Genomic DNA, 17,240 nt, shown 5'->3' with positions numbered 1-17,240 from the left:
TCTAAATAAATCTGGGGTTTATTTTAGTGGCAAATGTCCAGAAGTATTAAAACACAACTTGGCCACACAACTGAGAGTACCTGTTCTACAGAAAACAGGAAAGTATTTGGGTATACCTACCGAGTGGGGTCAATCCAAGAAAGAGCTGTTTGCGTGGATCCTGGCCAAAGTAAATTCAAAGTTAGCAGGTTGGAAAGAAAAATTACTAACAAAGGCAGGAAAGGAAGTGCTAATAAAGAGTGTTGTGCAATCCATACCTACGTATGCAATGTCTATATTCAAGCTGCATGTGTCCATTTGCAGAGCCATAGAACAACGTATTGCGTCATTTTGGTGGCAGAACGGAGATGCTAAAAGAGGGATGCATTGGAAAAGCTGGGAAGTCTTGAAAACTCGAAAAGATGCAGGCGGACTTGGGTTTAAAGATCTGCTCACCTTTAATAGAGCCATGTTAGGCAAGCAAGCCTGGCGACTAGTCACCTCCCCATCAGCTCTATGGAGCCAAGTGTTGAAAGGGATTTATTTCCCCAAAGGTGATGTCTGGACAGCTTCAAAGGGACATCGACCATCATGGGGTTGGCATAGTTTAATGCTAGGCAGAGACACCATAAAGAACAACATTAAATGGTCAGTAGGGGATGGAAATTCTATTCGAATCAGAGAGGACAGATGGCTCTCACAAGGAGTAATAGGCAGGGAAGTAAACCAAACAGAACCTATTTTAGTATCTGAATTGATCAATGCAAACTCCAGAGAATGGAAACAACAACTCATCCATCAACTTTACGAAGAAAATGTTGCAAAAGAGATTTTAGCACTTCCCCTAAGCCAACAACCACAGCCAGATATGCTTATATGGACAGGTAATAGCACAGGGCAATACTCTGTCAAGAGCGGATACAATAGAGCAATAATCAACACAAGCAAAACAGATCACAATCGTTCCTCGTGTTCATATCAACCACCACGCACCTTATGGACTCAAATTTGGAGTCTTGATGTGCCACCAAAGGTCCGTTCTTTCCTCTGAAGCATCTGTCAAAATGCTCTCCCAACGAGAGAAAACCTATATACAAGAAAAAATAGTCAGCGATCCCTATGCCCGCTTTGCTCCTAAGCCCGAAACCATAGAGCATCTTCGTTTTTATGCAAATGGACTAAGAAAATCTGGGAAGACCCGATCTTTACAACAATCAGACCAAGACGCAACATAAAATGCACAGATCAGTGGCTGTTCAACGCATTCCGAAAAGATCAGCACTCACCTGCTCGAGAGCTTACTGGTATGGTCTTGTGGAACGTCTAGAAGGCGAGAAATAGCTGGATTTTTCGAGAGAAAGAACCCCGCCCAGTAGATCTGTTGCTCACAGCGCAGGAACAACAACTTTCGTTCAGCAGAGGAAAACCAAATCAAACGAACGAACACCCAACCGACACATACTGCCACCGGAGGCCTCAAGGGCCAGATCTGAAACTAAACGTGGATGCGGCATGGCGTGCAGGCGAATTTCTCTGTTCGGTCACGGGTGTGATGTGTGATTTGGAAGGAAGAACTCTCAAGGGCTTCGCGGCTACCACTAGGGTTTCTTCGGCAAGTGAAGCGGAAGCAGAGGCCATCTCACACGGTATATCGTACACACACGAATTGAAGACGACGCACGTGGAGAACTCTGGAAGTCCAACTGGTAAGTGCTTCATCGAAAGTGACTGTTCCACGATTGTAGAAATGGTGATGGGCCGAGCCGAACCTCCATGGAACCTAAAAGAAGTCATCCAGAGGTGCAGGAATGGGCTAGACAAAAATAAAAATATTACGGCAATCCATTGTCCACGCCAAGCAAATCCCGCAGCGGATTGATCGTACGGAATCATCGACTTAACACTCTACCAAGTAATTGGCTGCTTTTTCCCCCTTTTCCTCTCTGGAATATTTTATGCGCCGATCTTTCTCCATCGGTATTATGTAAGACTCCGAGTTAATCTAGTAAATGTCAGCTCTTTTTGACCCAAAAAAAAAAAGTAATATCGAGAGAAGGAAAAATCTCCGACTCTAGACTCAATTGTGTGGAGGCGAGCGACTGTGGCCTAGCAACCACAAAATTTGGGACGTGTAAGGAAAGCAACAGTGTGGGAATGGTCGGCTGAAAAGTCAAAAGCCGGTCAATGCACGGCACAAGCACAAGGGGCCAATTAATGCCCCGCGACGAATCTAAACTGCAATCAACGTCGAACAGGCCCAGCCCAATCCGACGCAGCAAGCTCAGAGTGAACCCAGCCCAGTGTTTCTCCCATGATTATTGTTTTTTACTTATGAATCCCAACTTTTCTAATTTTGTATTCTTTTTTAGATGTAACATGACATATGCAATTCCATTTGTCTTGGTACATTTTAGGCGCGTTGCCCATGTAAAGATTTCATACCGTCTTGAAAATGTAACAAATCAAATGCCATGCCACCCTCATCTTGCAATTTAGTTGCTAGTGAGTTTATTGGTGGTGGAGAGTTCTCCAACTCCTAGAAGGTCAAAGTCAAAGTCTTCTTGAAGCGACAGTCTTGTGGGGTTAATGGGCGTGGAAATTCCTAGTGCCATAAAATTTCCACGGAAAAGCCTTCATGAAACTTCCTCTACGGACAATGTCTTCTCCTTGGACAACACCCACACGTCACGGCACTAACAACTCTACTTGACTTCTGACGAATTTGACTTTAGAAAATAAGAAGATGATAGCAACATTACTCCTTTAAATGAGAGTAACGGTGTGGCTTTCATGATAGCTTTCACCCTTTAAATTTAAATAAATAAATATATAAATCAAATGAAAAAAAAAGAAATAGAAAATTAAAATACCAAGTTATAAGGTTTAGGATTAAATTTGCATTAGTTTAAAATGTTTGAATGAAATTAACACAAATATAATAGGTTTATAACTATTTCGACACTTTTTCCTCAGTAATCCTAATTGTTAAGTTGGTGTAGTCGATGCACCGTACAAAGTATTTGCTCAAGTACAAATCCAAAATAGTGTGGTTATTTATGTAGGCCAACTCATAATTATAGTCATCGCAACCTTTCGAATTGCCTTTCAATTGAAACAAGCAGCATATGTTGACTTTGCTGCAAGAAGTGGTGCATTAATTATTTTCGATGACGACGCTAAAAGATCAATGAAGAAGAACAACAACAAGGAGTTGATCTTTATGCATTGGTTATGCAATCTCAGGAAGCACGAATCAATCGAGCAAGTCTTGAATGCTGTGTGTTGAGATGTAGAAGAAAGAAAGATGAGAGGAATAATTTTAGTTGCTCTATCTCTCAAAATAATAATGGGAGTAGGAAAAATCTCCAACGACAGACTAATTGTGTGGAAGTGAATGATTTGGGGTGTTGCGACCACAAAATGAGACGTATTTGACAAGCAAAAGTTTGGGAATGGTCGGCTGAAAAGTCAAAGCTGGTCGACGTACCAGACGGGCACCCAGGGGAGACTCCATACGCAGCATGAATCTGAAGTCCAATCGACTTTGCCCCAGCCTATGTAGCACGGACACGCGACACGACACGACACGACACGACACGCGATACGTCATTTCTTAAAAAGTAGAGAATTCCTACACGTTCCGACACGTTATATATTAAATAAATATTTTAATTTTAATTAATTTGATTCAAATTCACAAATAAATAAATAAGAACTCACAATAAATTTGCACTAATAATATTAATAAATCTATTCATAAAAAAATTAAAAAGCATATTCATAATTAATATGTGTGCATATTTAAAAATATAATTTTTATTTTAACAAAAATTATTTCCCTCAAATCTCTCTCCTCGTTTCTCTCTCCCCTCTTTTCCCACGCCACCACCCCCGAAATCCTCCCCTTCGATTTCCACGGATCTGCCCCCACTTTCTCTCTCCCCCTCCCCCTTCCCCCTACGCCCACTTGCTCCGTGCCCCCATCAATCACCCCAGCCCCTCGGTCTCTTTCCCTTCTCTCCTCTCTCTCTCTCTCTCTCTCTCTCTCTCTCTCTCTCCCTTTCCCCCTACGCCACCACCTGCTCCCTGCGCCCCCATCAATCGCCCCCATCCCCTCGATTTTTTCCCCTTCTCTCCTCTCTCCTCTCCCCCTCCCCCTCCCTTTTCCTTTTGCCCCCAAGGCCACCACCGCTCCCTGCGAGGCTGCGCCCCCATCAATCCCCTCCATCCCCGTTCTTCCCATGCCCTCTCTTCTCCCCCTCCCTTCCCCTCCCCCCCCCACGCCACCACCTTCTCCCGCCGCCTCGTTTCTCCCTCACGATCTTCTCAACTCTTTTTTGGTCGCCTCTCGCCCTTTCTCCTTCGCAACACAGCAGCCTCGCCGCCGGCTCTCCATCGCAGCGTTGCCTCCGTTTATGCTCTTCCTCTCGCCGTCTCGCCGTCGTGGCCTCACCTCCGCTTCCTCGGCCTCTTCCTCGACCTCACCTCTCTACCCACCATCGTCTTCTTCAACAATCTCTCTCGGACACGCGTGTCGAAGCGTGTCGAGAAAAGTTGACCACGTGTCGGATTTCTCGACACGCGTTGACCGCGTGTCCAAACGTGTCCGAAGGCGTGTCGAGCGTGTCGGATACGTCGACACGTGTCGGACACGACTGAAGGCTCGGCAACATGTCCATGCTTCATAGGCCCAGCCCGGCCACCTGCACAACCGCGCAGCAAGCGCAAACCAAAACTCGCGCAGCCCGGCTTAATGGCTAAGGATTGGGGTGAGGGGTGTAGACTAGAAGATCAGAGTTCGACTCTTGAGACAAGACCGAAAAGTTCATGTGAGTTCATTTTCTAATCATTAGAAATTTGCCCATATTGGTTTGAAAATATTTTACTTTTTCATCATGTAGACGTTAAAAAATCTTAGTAAAATAATAATTTTTCCATGTTTATTCTATCTACAACAAAACCTCAACTTTTAAAATATTAAAATCGTATTTTGGATGTGACATGATGTATCCCTACTCTCATGTACTAGTAAAATGTCATGTACGTTGCACACTTGCAGGTCAAACCTCTTCTTGAAGACATGCATAAATCAAATGTGATATCAGTATGATTTAAGGATTCTTTGTTCATCTTTAGTGTTATTAAATAAATGATATATATCGATAAATATTTTTCTCCTATTGTTAGTGGCATAACTCCATAACTGTAACATTTTTTTTCATAGCTTATTAACTTAACGGTCTTATCAATAAGTAATTATGCTCCTATGTTGTAATTTTCCTTAACCAACGATAAAATAAACAATGGGAAAAAAATAAAGTTGGCAATCTTATAGTCATTAGTTTTCCTTAAATATTCGTAATTTAATATCTTTTCAAAATAATCCACGGTTGATTTTTTATTTTTTCCCTTTTGATCCAACAGTCCCGATTACATACAAGATTGATTCCCTAAGTTGTTGGACTATACCATAGAATTTACCATTAATTATTGAACCGATTTAATTCTAATAAAATTCAAGATTTCTCCTGGGAATAAAATGAAACAAAATTTAACAATAGAGCTGGGAAAAGATTAATGGAGAAAATTGAACAAAATTTAACTTTTGTCGGTACATGCTAACGGCCGTCGGTGGATCTTCTTGATGGCTAAACAGTTGTTAGATTGCAAAAACTCTTGAATGTATTCGTCCATCGCTTATTGTCTCCTTCTCCATTTGCGTATTAACAGTATCACCACACGTGGGGCTCCTCAGACGAATTTAATTAAGCTTATTGCACCTGTACTCTTCGGTAAACATACGAAATGATAAGGCTGAATGTTATCATTTAGCGAAGTTGATTGATTTTATAATGGGAAGATTGAAGTATGCGACCGATGGCAATTTCAAGTGACAGCTGCGAGAAGGAACAGGATCCAAAATAACTAACTAATCTGAAAAGAGGAACTTCCATCATTCTCAGGCGCACATTTACCACTAAATAACCTTAGCAACCTAGTAAAAAGAAATAAGAATTTTATTGATCTCTTCTATTAAGGGAGAGGTCATCTTTTGATGTCACTTAGTATTCCGTACTTTGATTTTTAACTAATTTCGGTAAAATAAAAAGTTGATAAAATCTCCATTATTTGTGCAAAGACTTCAAAAACCCAAACTCGCACCCGATATATCACGTTGAAAGTCGTCCCTAGCTTTTGAAATGGAGAAAGTCCAAATTATAATTAATAAAAAATTTAATATGAAAATACCAAAGACGACATGGTCATAATTGAGATTTATAAGCATATTCATAAACGTATACAATTTGATGATGGCCATGAAGGGAGATGCACCAAGGAACATCGTCAATGTGATCAGCTTCTATATATCACGTGTGTCGTTGGATCAATTTGTTTGGACACTTCTCTATACTTGTGGAACACTAATACTATATACTCAAGAGAATCTTCATAAGTTATTGCGCTAGTTGATGAAGTAGACATAGTATTATTGCCTTGGTCAGTCCAAGTTCCCTCCTCCCTTGTTGACATTTCTACCTTGGTGGATAGAAGAGTGGCTTGGGAGATTTGTAGATCATGTACATCTCCTTCCAACATTTCCAAGACTTTGCGCATTGAAGAGCGCTCGCTTGGAATCCACTGTATACACCATAAAGCAACAATTATCATCTTTTTTACTATTCTCCTATCCTCCTCACTAATATATTCCACTAGAATATCCAATCCTTTATTAAGTTGGTCATGAACCCATAAAGGAAAGTAAGTGTGACTCAAACACCCCGTAACATTGTCCTCATTCTTCCTTTGAACACAGAACCATACCCTCCCTCGCCTAGTTTTTCCTTAAGACCACCTATGATTTTCTTGATTTCCAACTAAGAGTATCTTACTAGCAAGAAGTTATTGTTAGATTGCAAAAATTCTTCAACATTTTGATCCATTGCTAAGTGTCTTCTCCTCCATATGTATAGGAGCAAGATCATCGCCCATAGGCCCCCAAGACGAATTTCAGAACCACGAACGACACTATACATTGGGATAAATGCAAGAAAATTGTGGGTGTGTTAAATGTTTGCGTTAAGTAACTTTAAATAAATTTCACAATGAGAAGATTGTAGTAATGTTACCGATGCCATGTTGCCAGGGCATTTGAATTACCCAGCCAATAAATAAAAGGTAACCTGCAAGAGATGTAGAGGTTGAACACATGACAAATAGAGGCTGAAGGAATTTAAGGGACACTTATGTGGATCATCATCAGGCAATTAGTATATCAGTTCAACCCACTAAGAATTGTTGGCAGAATTCGAATTAAATAATTAATTATCTATTATTATAGGTACAAAATACCACAATAGCATTTACCTAACTACTTTATCTCAATGGGCATTTTCAAATCACATGGGCTCTGCTAAGATATGCAGATGAGCGAGCTCAATTTTCACAGATTTTGAACATCTTTATCTCGAAATTCTTCTTCTTTTTTGTTTTTTAAGAAACAAAACAAACTCAGAGGCCCTTACTTTTATTGTCTGCACAGTGAATTTTGTACGTGTCGCTGATGTCGCACCAATTACAATTCCGTCCACAGGCAATTGGAAGCCATGAAAGCTCAATCCAATAAACCATAAGTTCATGAATCTACGCATAAGAGCGAACATTGTTGCCATCAACCCACCAAGGTATCATTGCCATATGCTCTATAGTGCATGTACCTTCCACGTACGAGACATTCACATCGACCATGGCGTACACTCGCCTTCTCGTACTAGAGGAATCCGAAAACTTGACTTCATTGAGGCACGACGAAGAGTCAATGTAAAACGGAGAATTGACGGCCTCCATGCAGTCCACGATCGCCAAAGTCTTGAATAATGTTGGACCCTTTTTCATATTTCCCACATCTATACTGATGGGGTAGTAGCTGAAGTCACTGCATGACAAAGAGCGGTGAGGAAGAGACGAGCAGTTGCCCTTTTGCAGCCCAACATCGGCGAGCCTAATCGTGAAGTTGATGCAGTTGATGTACTGTACATAGTACTCCCTCGAGTACAAATCCAGAAAGGTGCGGTTATTTCTTCAGGTCAGCTCATAGTTTTGGTCGCCGCAACCCTTTTCACCCTTCAATTGAAATGCGGGCCTTATGTTGACCTCGCCGCAAAAGGTAGTGCAATCATTTTTCTGGATGGCGATGCTAAAACAGCAATGGAGATGAGGAGCTGATCTTTGTGCATTGGTTATGCAATGGCTGAGAGCCCGAATCGATCAAGCGAGTCTTCGCGTTTAGTGTTGAGATGTAGAAGGAAGAAAGATAGGGATGAGAGGAACACTCTTGGTTGCTCTGTTTCCCGAGATGATGATGATGAGAGAAAGGGCAAAAAAAAAAACCTCCGACTTTAAAGCTGATCATGTGGAAGTGAATGATTTGGGGTGTAGCAACCAGAAGACGAGAAGTGCGAGACCTGCGAAAGCGTGGGAATGGTCGCGTGGGAATGGTGGACTGAAACGTCGAAGCTGGTCGAAGAGTACGGGACAAGCGACCGAGGGAGACTTCAAGCACCGCCACGAATTTGAAGTTCAATCGACCTTGGCTCCACCCAAGCCACCCAACGCGGCCGTGTGCAGCGAGCTCGGAGTGAACTGTGGCACGGCCTGGCCCAATGGCTAGGGTTGGAATGAGGAGCATAGATTAAAAGATTAGAATTCAACTCTTGAGACGAGCAAAAAGTCCATGGGAGTTCATTTTTCAATTATTGGAAATTCAATCTGATTGGTTTGAAAATGTTTTGTTTTTCCATTATATAGATGTTAAAAAAATCTTAATAAACGATAATTTTCACATGTTTATTCTATTTATAATAAACCTTAGCTTTTCTAATTTTAAAATTGTATTTTTGAATGTGACACGATGTATGCATTTTCTTATATAGCGGTATATTGTCATAAATGTTGCATGCATTGAGATAAACCTTTTCTCGAAGATGTGCATAAATGAAATGTGATTCAAGAATGATTTGAGAATTCTTTGTTCATCTTTAGTGTTATTAAAATGATATATATTGATAAATCTTTTTTTATTATTCTTAGTGACATACTTCCATGATTGTAACATTTTTTTGAGAGTTCATAAACTTAATGGTCCTATCAACAAGTAATTATCCTTGTTCATCTATTTGTTTCGGAAAATATCACGTTTCCGGAAAATGTTTTCTAGGAAGCTATTTTACAAGAAAATGACGATACTTTTGGTATTCAACTGAAAATTGAAAATGAAGTAAGAGATATATTCCACTATTTGGTATCTTATTTAATTTTCTAGAAAAAATTTCCAAAAAAATTGAATTTTTATTTTTTTAGTCGGCCAAAAAAATAATTTTAATTTTTATATATAATTTTAAAAATTGAATTTATTATTTATTTTTATTTTATCTTTCTTTTCCTTTTTCCTTTTTCTTTCCTTCCACTTCCTCTTTCCTCCCTCCGCCACCGCCTACCTCGATGATGGCCGATTGCTCGGGCAATCGACCAAGACGCGGATCCGAGCTTGAGGTTCGACCGATCGAGGTGAGCCCAAGCTCCGTTGAAAATGGCAAGCTTAAGGCTCACTAGATCCAAGCAAGCTCAAGCCTCGTTGATCTAGGCGAGCCCAAGCTCCACCGAGGCCGGCAAGCTCGAGCTTTGCCCTTGCCGATCGCCTCAAGTGAGCTCAAGCTTGTACCCATGATGAGGCTCAAACTAGCCTATGGCCAACCATTGACTGCCACCAAGACCAATGATCAACCAAGGAAGAAGAAAAAGAAAAGGAAAGAAAAAAGTTAAAATCTCAATTTTTTAAAATAAAAAATAAAAAGAAAACATAAGAATAAAAGGAAAATGTTTTTGGTGAAAGAAAGTGAGGTGGAAGAAGTTATGGAAAATATTTTCTATTTTTGAGAAATGGAAAACAAAAATGTATTTGGTGAAAGAAAGTGAGGTGGAAGAAGTTATGGAAAATGTTTTCTATTTCTGAAAAATGGAAAACATTTTCCTCATTTTTTAAAGTCTTTTTCCAATAGCAGAAAACATTTTTCTAAATTTTTCATTTTCTGTGAAACGAATACTAGAAAATCCGAAAATAATTTTATTGGAAGTTATTTTCCATGATATGAACGAAATAGTCGTTAATTTTCCTTAAATATTCTTAAGTTACTATCTTTTCAAAATAATTCACGGTTGAAATTTTTTTTTCTCCTTTTGATCTAACTATCCAATTATATATAAGATCGATTTCATAAGTTGTTGGACTAGACCATAGAATTCCATTAGTTAATGAAGCTGGAAAGAGATTAATGGAGAAAATTCAACAAATTTTCACATTTGTAGACACATGTTAAACATTCACAAAAATTCAGCGAGTTCTCTCCCTTTTTGGTTTTTTTTCTCTTTGGCTGAAAAAAAAAATTGTGGTAGTTGAGTTAGAGATGAAGGAAAGAGATCTGGATTCGTTTTCTAGTCTGGATATGCTATAAACTGGACTAAAAAAGAGTTTTGATCACGAGCGAATCGAAAGAGTTGCTAGCTAGCTAGCAATAAGGACAAAACATGGGCGATCAATTCACAGCTCATATCCTACTGGGTAAATAGCGATTGGTAAAACTTCATGGTAAATGTCGAAGTTCCCTAAATGAAGAGACCGATCCCCCTACCTTCTGCAATGATTCGGCGAAAGGTTGCAGTCACTCTTGATGATGGACAAGAAAACATGTTGAGTAAAATATGTCATCTACTTCATCCTTTTCCCCCGGCCTAGGCGCTTCGTTCGACTATGTATTGATGATTACAAAGGTTCAGATGGGATTCGAGGAAGAAAAAATTTTGGTCACTGTCAAGCATATCCTCTCGAACCATCTGTTTCATGAAGTTAATGCATATTGAGCGTATTGAGTAACAAACCGAATATCCGACATGCAAACTTCCCTTTCAAAATCGAGCGCGAATCACCTCAACCCTAGTACCAATGATAGCTTTTTAGCTGATCTCAGAGCCTTGAAACTTCCAAAATGACCGTGCAGAAAAGCAAGGAATGTCTGTTGCATCCACGTTAAGAGAACAAGAGTCATTGTGATGATGCAATAGGTAGAGATATATCATCCCCAGGTAATTCGAAACCGGCATATGCGGCTCTATTCCTTTTTTTTCTTCTTTTTTATTGCCATCTCAGAGAAAACTAATATCAATTCTACAAGCTACTTCGTTGGCCAAGTCTTGGTCGTTTCATAATTCATATTTGTTTGCATTTTGCTGAAACAGAAACTTGAATGCGTCAAATCAGAGTATCCTAATCCACCATAGATGGAACAAGAGAAACTGCCGTCTAATGATGTCATTAGTTTAACTGCCAAACAGGGACGTTGTCCGATCACAACGTCTCCCCAGAATCGAGTGGAGGAATATCGCATTCTTTTCGGGGATGAATGGACCGTAAGCTTGATCCCCGAGAACCCAACTTTACTAAAAATCAACCCAACAATGGAATTCATTTTGGCGTACGGTTGCAACCATCACAGTGAGAGAACTGCTAAATATTTTCTCGCCGAAATAGAGAGAGAAGGGGATTAGAAAAGCCGAGGGAAATGGGTTTCCTACTCCTTAGATCACCAAGTTACGGGTTTGAGCAGAACAAATAATCACAGACCAGGATAGATATGAGATTAGACGAGGAATGAGTTAGAGAAGTGACAAATGCTGAGCAAAACGAGTCCCTCTGCAGTAAATGTGAACAGCTTTAACAAGAGCTTAAACCCAAGATGCTTCTGGGTTGGTGAATCACCAAGTAATGGAAAAAACATGTCCGTCGTGCATCTAAGGATATCGCAACACAGACAGACCCTAGCTAGCTAGTTAGGCATCTTGTGAGATGTTTCCTAAATGGACATGCACGATGTTTTGAGGAAAATATACGCCCCAAAGAATCTCCATAAGCAATGCTGAACTTTCTGGCATTTGTTGATTCGGTATAGTTTTTTCTAAACCAGCACTATTGGTGTATACAAAGTATTCATAAACCAGAATGCGATTAATCTAGGGTAATAAAACTAAGAATTGCTTGCTCAGACAATGTCTGTTTCTGTATGTTTTATCTGTGGCAGCAGGCTCATAAACATCAACGGAAATGCTGAGAAGGAAAAGACTTCCCCGCTATTATTTTTCCCAAAGCTCAAAGGATATGCTCCATATATTCCTCGCACAGCATAGTATTCATAAATTATATATAATCTCCAAGAGACTGCGTCCTTTCTCAACACATCACTCAGTCCTCTCCGCATGTGAAAAAAGAAAAATGGTGCAGACGTCTACCCAGCCGGAACAGCCCATGCAGGTGGAGAGGAAGGAAACAGAAGTACTGGAGGACGTGAAGAAGAAGAGTGACCCAACAGGCTTGCCATTTTATAAGCTTTTTGAAGTATGCAGACACGCTCGATTGGATTTTAATGGCTCTAGGGACCATAGGATCTGTCGTCCATGGGATGGCTCAACCAGTTGGATATTTGTTGCTCGGCAAAGCACTCAATGCTTTCGGAAGTCACATCGACAACAAAGACGGCATGGTTCATGCTCTGAAAAAGGTAGATAACTGCATTTCGCTTAAATTTCTAGCTTACTGTCAACTGGTGGCTATATTTATTCATAGCGCGCCTTTAGTACCAACTTACTAATTATGGATGATTCACACACTGTCAGTGGAGCTTTTCATTCGTGTTTTTCTTCTTACCTCTTTCAGGTTGTTCCATATTTGTGGTACATGGCCTTTGCAACCTTCCCTGCTGGAATCCTAGGTTGGCTTCTTTTGGTTTTCTAAGATGATGGAGATGCATATGTTTTTACTAAGTCGCAGAACAGTTTTTTGTTGACATGCACACTTGTTTTGCACTTAATTGCCTTTCGAAAGTCACTGTTTAGGCTCCAGTAGAGGTTGCTTATTTTTGTGAGCCACTCCCGAACATCGCATCAAGTCTTATGGGATCGGAAGTATCATATAATCATTTATCATATTGGAAGTTAGCAAGAAGCACTGGATTAACTACAGGAGAGAACTAATAGTATAGAAAGTACGCAGTAACAAAGCATTCGCATGGCTTCCAATTTTCTGAAGAGATTGGATGCTGGATGTACGCGAGCGAAAGACAAACAGCACGGATCAGATTAGAATTCCTGAGATCGGTCCTCAGACAGGAGATTGGAGCTTTTGATACTGAATTGTCGAGTGGAAAAGTCATTGTGGGAATAAGTACTCACATGAGCATAATCCAGGATGCTATCGGAGAGAAGGTAGCAATCTCTCCCTCAAGTTGACTGCTCTTTAGATTTCCCCACTAAAGTTTGCGGATCATGCTAACATAACTTTTTGCTAGCAGCTGGGGCATTTCCTTTCGTGCTTCGCCACATTCTTTTCTGGAGTCTTGATTGCCTTCATTTGCAGTTGGGAAGTTTCACTGGTCACCTTGTTTGTAGTTCCCTTGATTCTACTGATTGGTGCCACCAACACCAAGAAAATGAATGCCATCTCAGCTGCCAAAATGATTTACCTATCCGAAGCTACTACTGTTGTGGAACAGGTGAAAAAACTTCACCTTTTTTATTTATAAAAAAACTAAGAAAAAGGGAATCATCTGGAAATTCATGGGTTAATGTTTGACAACGTACAGTCCATATCTCATATAAAAATGGTCTTTGCATTTGTTGGAGAGGATCGCGCAATCAAATCATTCTCAGACTGCATGGACAAGCAGTCTGTCATTAGCAGAGGAGAGGCACTGATTAAGGGAGTTTTTTTTTTAGCTGACTGATTAAGGGAGTTGGAACAGGAATGTTTCAAGCAGTGACCAACTCCTCTTGGGCACTAATCATATGGATTGGAGCAATCGTGGTCACTGCCGGAAGATCTAGTGGAGGGAACGTCATAGCAGCAGTCATGAGCATCTTCTTCGGAGCTATGTAAGAAAAATTTACCTTTTTTGTAAGAGTTTTTGGATGAGATTGTTTTGTCTTACAGCGACTAGATAAGCAATCCAATGATGATCATCAAGCTAGTTAGTCTGCACATAACATGAAAAATAACATCGTCTTACTTGGGTTCTCTAAAGTCTTGTATGAACGCGTGTGTGATGCTTTTCATTTTGAGCCTCTTAAGAAGATATCAGATGCCTTTAGGAATCTTCATATAATGAAGTGAACAAGATGTAACCTTAATTATGGACCGTGACTTCTTTTGCATTCCAGCTCAATCACTTATGCTGCCCCAGACATGCAAGTATTTAACCAAGCAAAAGCAGCAGGAAATGAAGTTTTCAAGGTGATCTGGAGAAAACCAAATATTAGCAACGCTTCAGGGGGGATTGTACTGAAGGAAATCAAGGGAAACATTGACATAAGGAACATTCACTTTGCTTACCCATCCCGAGAAGATAAGGTGATTCTTCAAGGTTTTACGCTGTCAATTCCAGCAGGAAAGACAGTGGCATTAGTTGGTAGCAGTGGGTGTGGAAAAGCACAATCATATCCCTGGTTGCAAGATTCTACGATCCATCGAAAGGTCTAAAAACTTTATCCTCCATGCTCTTGAGCTGAAATTTGTTATCCTCTCCTTATTATTTCCCACGGTTTCATGCTTCTATTGCTCAAACATTTTTTGCACACAAAGATTGCTGATGATTGAATAATATTGCATAGGTTGCTGATGATTGGGAAATATTGCAGGTTTTCAGGGGTCATTCTCATAGATAACCATAACATCAAGGATCTTGATTTGAAGAGCCTCTGCCAAAATATTGAGCAGTTTCCCGAGAACCATCACTGTTTGCTGGCACTATCAAGGACAACCTTAAAGTAGGAAATTTGGATGCAGATGACCAACAAATAGAGAATGCAGCAATGATGGCAAATGCGCATAATTTCAATTCACAGCTTCCAGATAAGTACTTGACAGAGGTAATATGCAATCTCCTAGCAACAGATGTAAATAAAAGATGTCTCTCTTGATAGTTCTCAAGCTCTCATTAGACAAAAAACAAGGATCCTACATTAAATTTTGGCGCCATGATGATGGACTAGGTGGGGCAGAGGGGCTTCCAGCCATCAAGAGGACAAAAACAAAGAATTGCAATAGCCAGAGCCGGTCTCAAGAATCCTCCAATACTTACTGCTCGATGAGGCTACAAGTGCTCTTGATGTGGGATCTGAGAAGCTGGTTCAAGAGGCATTGCAGAAGGCCATGCAGGGAAGTTGCGCACAGATTGTCAACCATCGTTAATGCACATGAAATTGCATTCGTAGAGAATGGACAGGTTAAGGAGACAGGAACGCACAGCACCCTACTGGATACCTGCAAATTTTACAACAGCTTATTCAACATGCAGAACATCAGAGTTGTTCGTGATGAAAGGTTGGCTGCCTCATAATAATTATTTCCTACAGTATGCATATGACAATTATTTCGATTAAAAAAGAAAAAGAGAGGTCCTCATTGGCCCATGTTTTTGATTGAATGACAGAATTGATATACCTTCACAGGATTCTGAAATTGACCAACCCCATGGCTCACCTCAAAGCAGAGTTTTAAGTGAAAAAGGTGCAGAGATAGAAGAAAGCCTCAGGGAAGACCCTGAGCAAGAGGAGCATGAGAAAAGATTAGAAGCAGTCCACTTCTTTAGAATCTGGTTTGGGTTGAGGAGGATGGAACTCGTCAAGACAGCCATCGGCTCCATTGCAGCCGGTTTCTCAGGAATCTCAAAGCCTGTTTTTGGGTTCTTCATCATAACAATAGGTGTAGCATATTACCATAAACATGCCAAGCGGGAAGTCGCATGGTACTCGATCGCATTCTCCCTAATAGGGTTGCTATCATTAGTCTCTCACATCTTGCAGCATTACTACTTTGGTGTGGTCGGTGAGAAGGCCATGACAAACCTTAGAAAACTCTCTTTCAGGTAACTGTCACTCTTTTTTTGCTAGCAGAGTCCTTTGCAGTTTAATGCAGAATCTACTAGCTCCAAATTTGAGATTCTGCCCAAGTTATGAATCATTTATAGAGTACAATTTGCATTGATTGTTCTAAAATCTTGCAGGTGTCCTGCGCAACGAATTCACTTGGTTTGAGAAACCCGAGAACAGGATTGGGATGGTCGATAGAGGCCAAGCCACATTCGGAAATGGTATAAGATCGTACCAGATTTTCTCTCTCACGGTACCTTCTATTACATAGCTTTGGACGCTGATCCCCACCGTGACATCGGCCATGAACATACTCACTCCTGCATTCCAGACCCTCGACCGAAAAACTGAAATCGAACCAGATGTGCTGGAAAATACACGTCATGGGAGGATCGAAGGAACTGCTGAGTTCCAGAACGTCAAATTCAAGTACCCATCACGACCATAAGTTACCGTTCTCAAGAACTTCACGTTGAAAATTGAAGCTGCAACGAAGGAAAGTCCTCTATTCTGGCCCTTCTGCTGAGGTTCTACGATCCGATGGAAGGAAAGGTCGTCATTGATGGGAAGGACATAAAGGAATACAACCTGAGATGGGTGAGGACGCAAATAGGATTTGTGCAGCAAGAGCCCATCCTCATTAGCTCCTCCATTAGAGAGAATATCCGTTACGGAAACTGCGGTACTTCATTGCCTCATTGGTGCTTTTCTTGTAGCATCTTCGAACCTCTTCCCACACCGGTTCAACGCGCCGCATCCATCGGACCCGCGAACACCAGCAAAGCGTCGGCCCCATCAAAACCATTCTCGAAAGCCTCTAATCACCAATCATTAACTCCCAGCGAAGTATACGCCTCGATGGACTCACTCCTGCCGGACGACCGCACCGCGTCGCCTCCGATGATTCACTCCGCCGCCCATCGCCTTCTTCGCCGTCGTCTTCGTCTTCGATCGGGACTGCGATTCGAGGAACTTATCGCACGAGAAAAGAGAGTGGAGATGGAATCTAGTAAATGGCAGAGAGATCTAGATCGTGGGAGAGAACGATAAACTAGAATCAGAATCAGAATTAGAATGTGGCGATTTTCTTTTTCTTTTTTTGGTTGCTTAATTTTTTAATTGACGGTTGAGTGCGTTTGAGCGTTTGAGTCTAGAACCGATCTCCCTCGCTCAAGCAAAGAAACTTCTGGAAGGAAGCAAGGAGCGAGTAGCGAGACGACTTTTTTTGCATCCGAGGACACGACCTTTCTATTATTTCGGATTTGGTCCCCTGGACATTTTGTCATTTCTCC

General features: G+C 40.9%; 2 pseudogenes; both read left to right on the top strand.

The window, feature by feature from the left end:
• The first annotated feature begins 12,485 nt into the window (after positions 1–12,485).
• On the top strand, positions 12,486–15,471 carry LOC120289659 (annotated as a pseudogene).
• A 219-nt stretch (positions 15,472–15,690) lies between these two features.
• LOC120289658 lies at positions 15,691–16,998 on the top strand (annotated as a pseudogene).
• Positions 16,999–17,240: the final 242 nt, after the last annotated feature.

This window comes from Eucalyptus grandis, chromosome 11 (genome assembly GCF_016545825.1).
Source record: "Eucalyptus grandis isolate ANBG69807.140 chromosome 11, ASM1654582v1, whole genome shotgun sequence".
NCBI lineage: Eukaryota > Viridiplantae > Streptophyta > Magnoliopsida > Myrtales > Myrtaceae > Eucalyptus > Eucalyptus grandis.
This window is presented reverse-complemented; position numbering and strand designations above follow the sequence as displayed.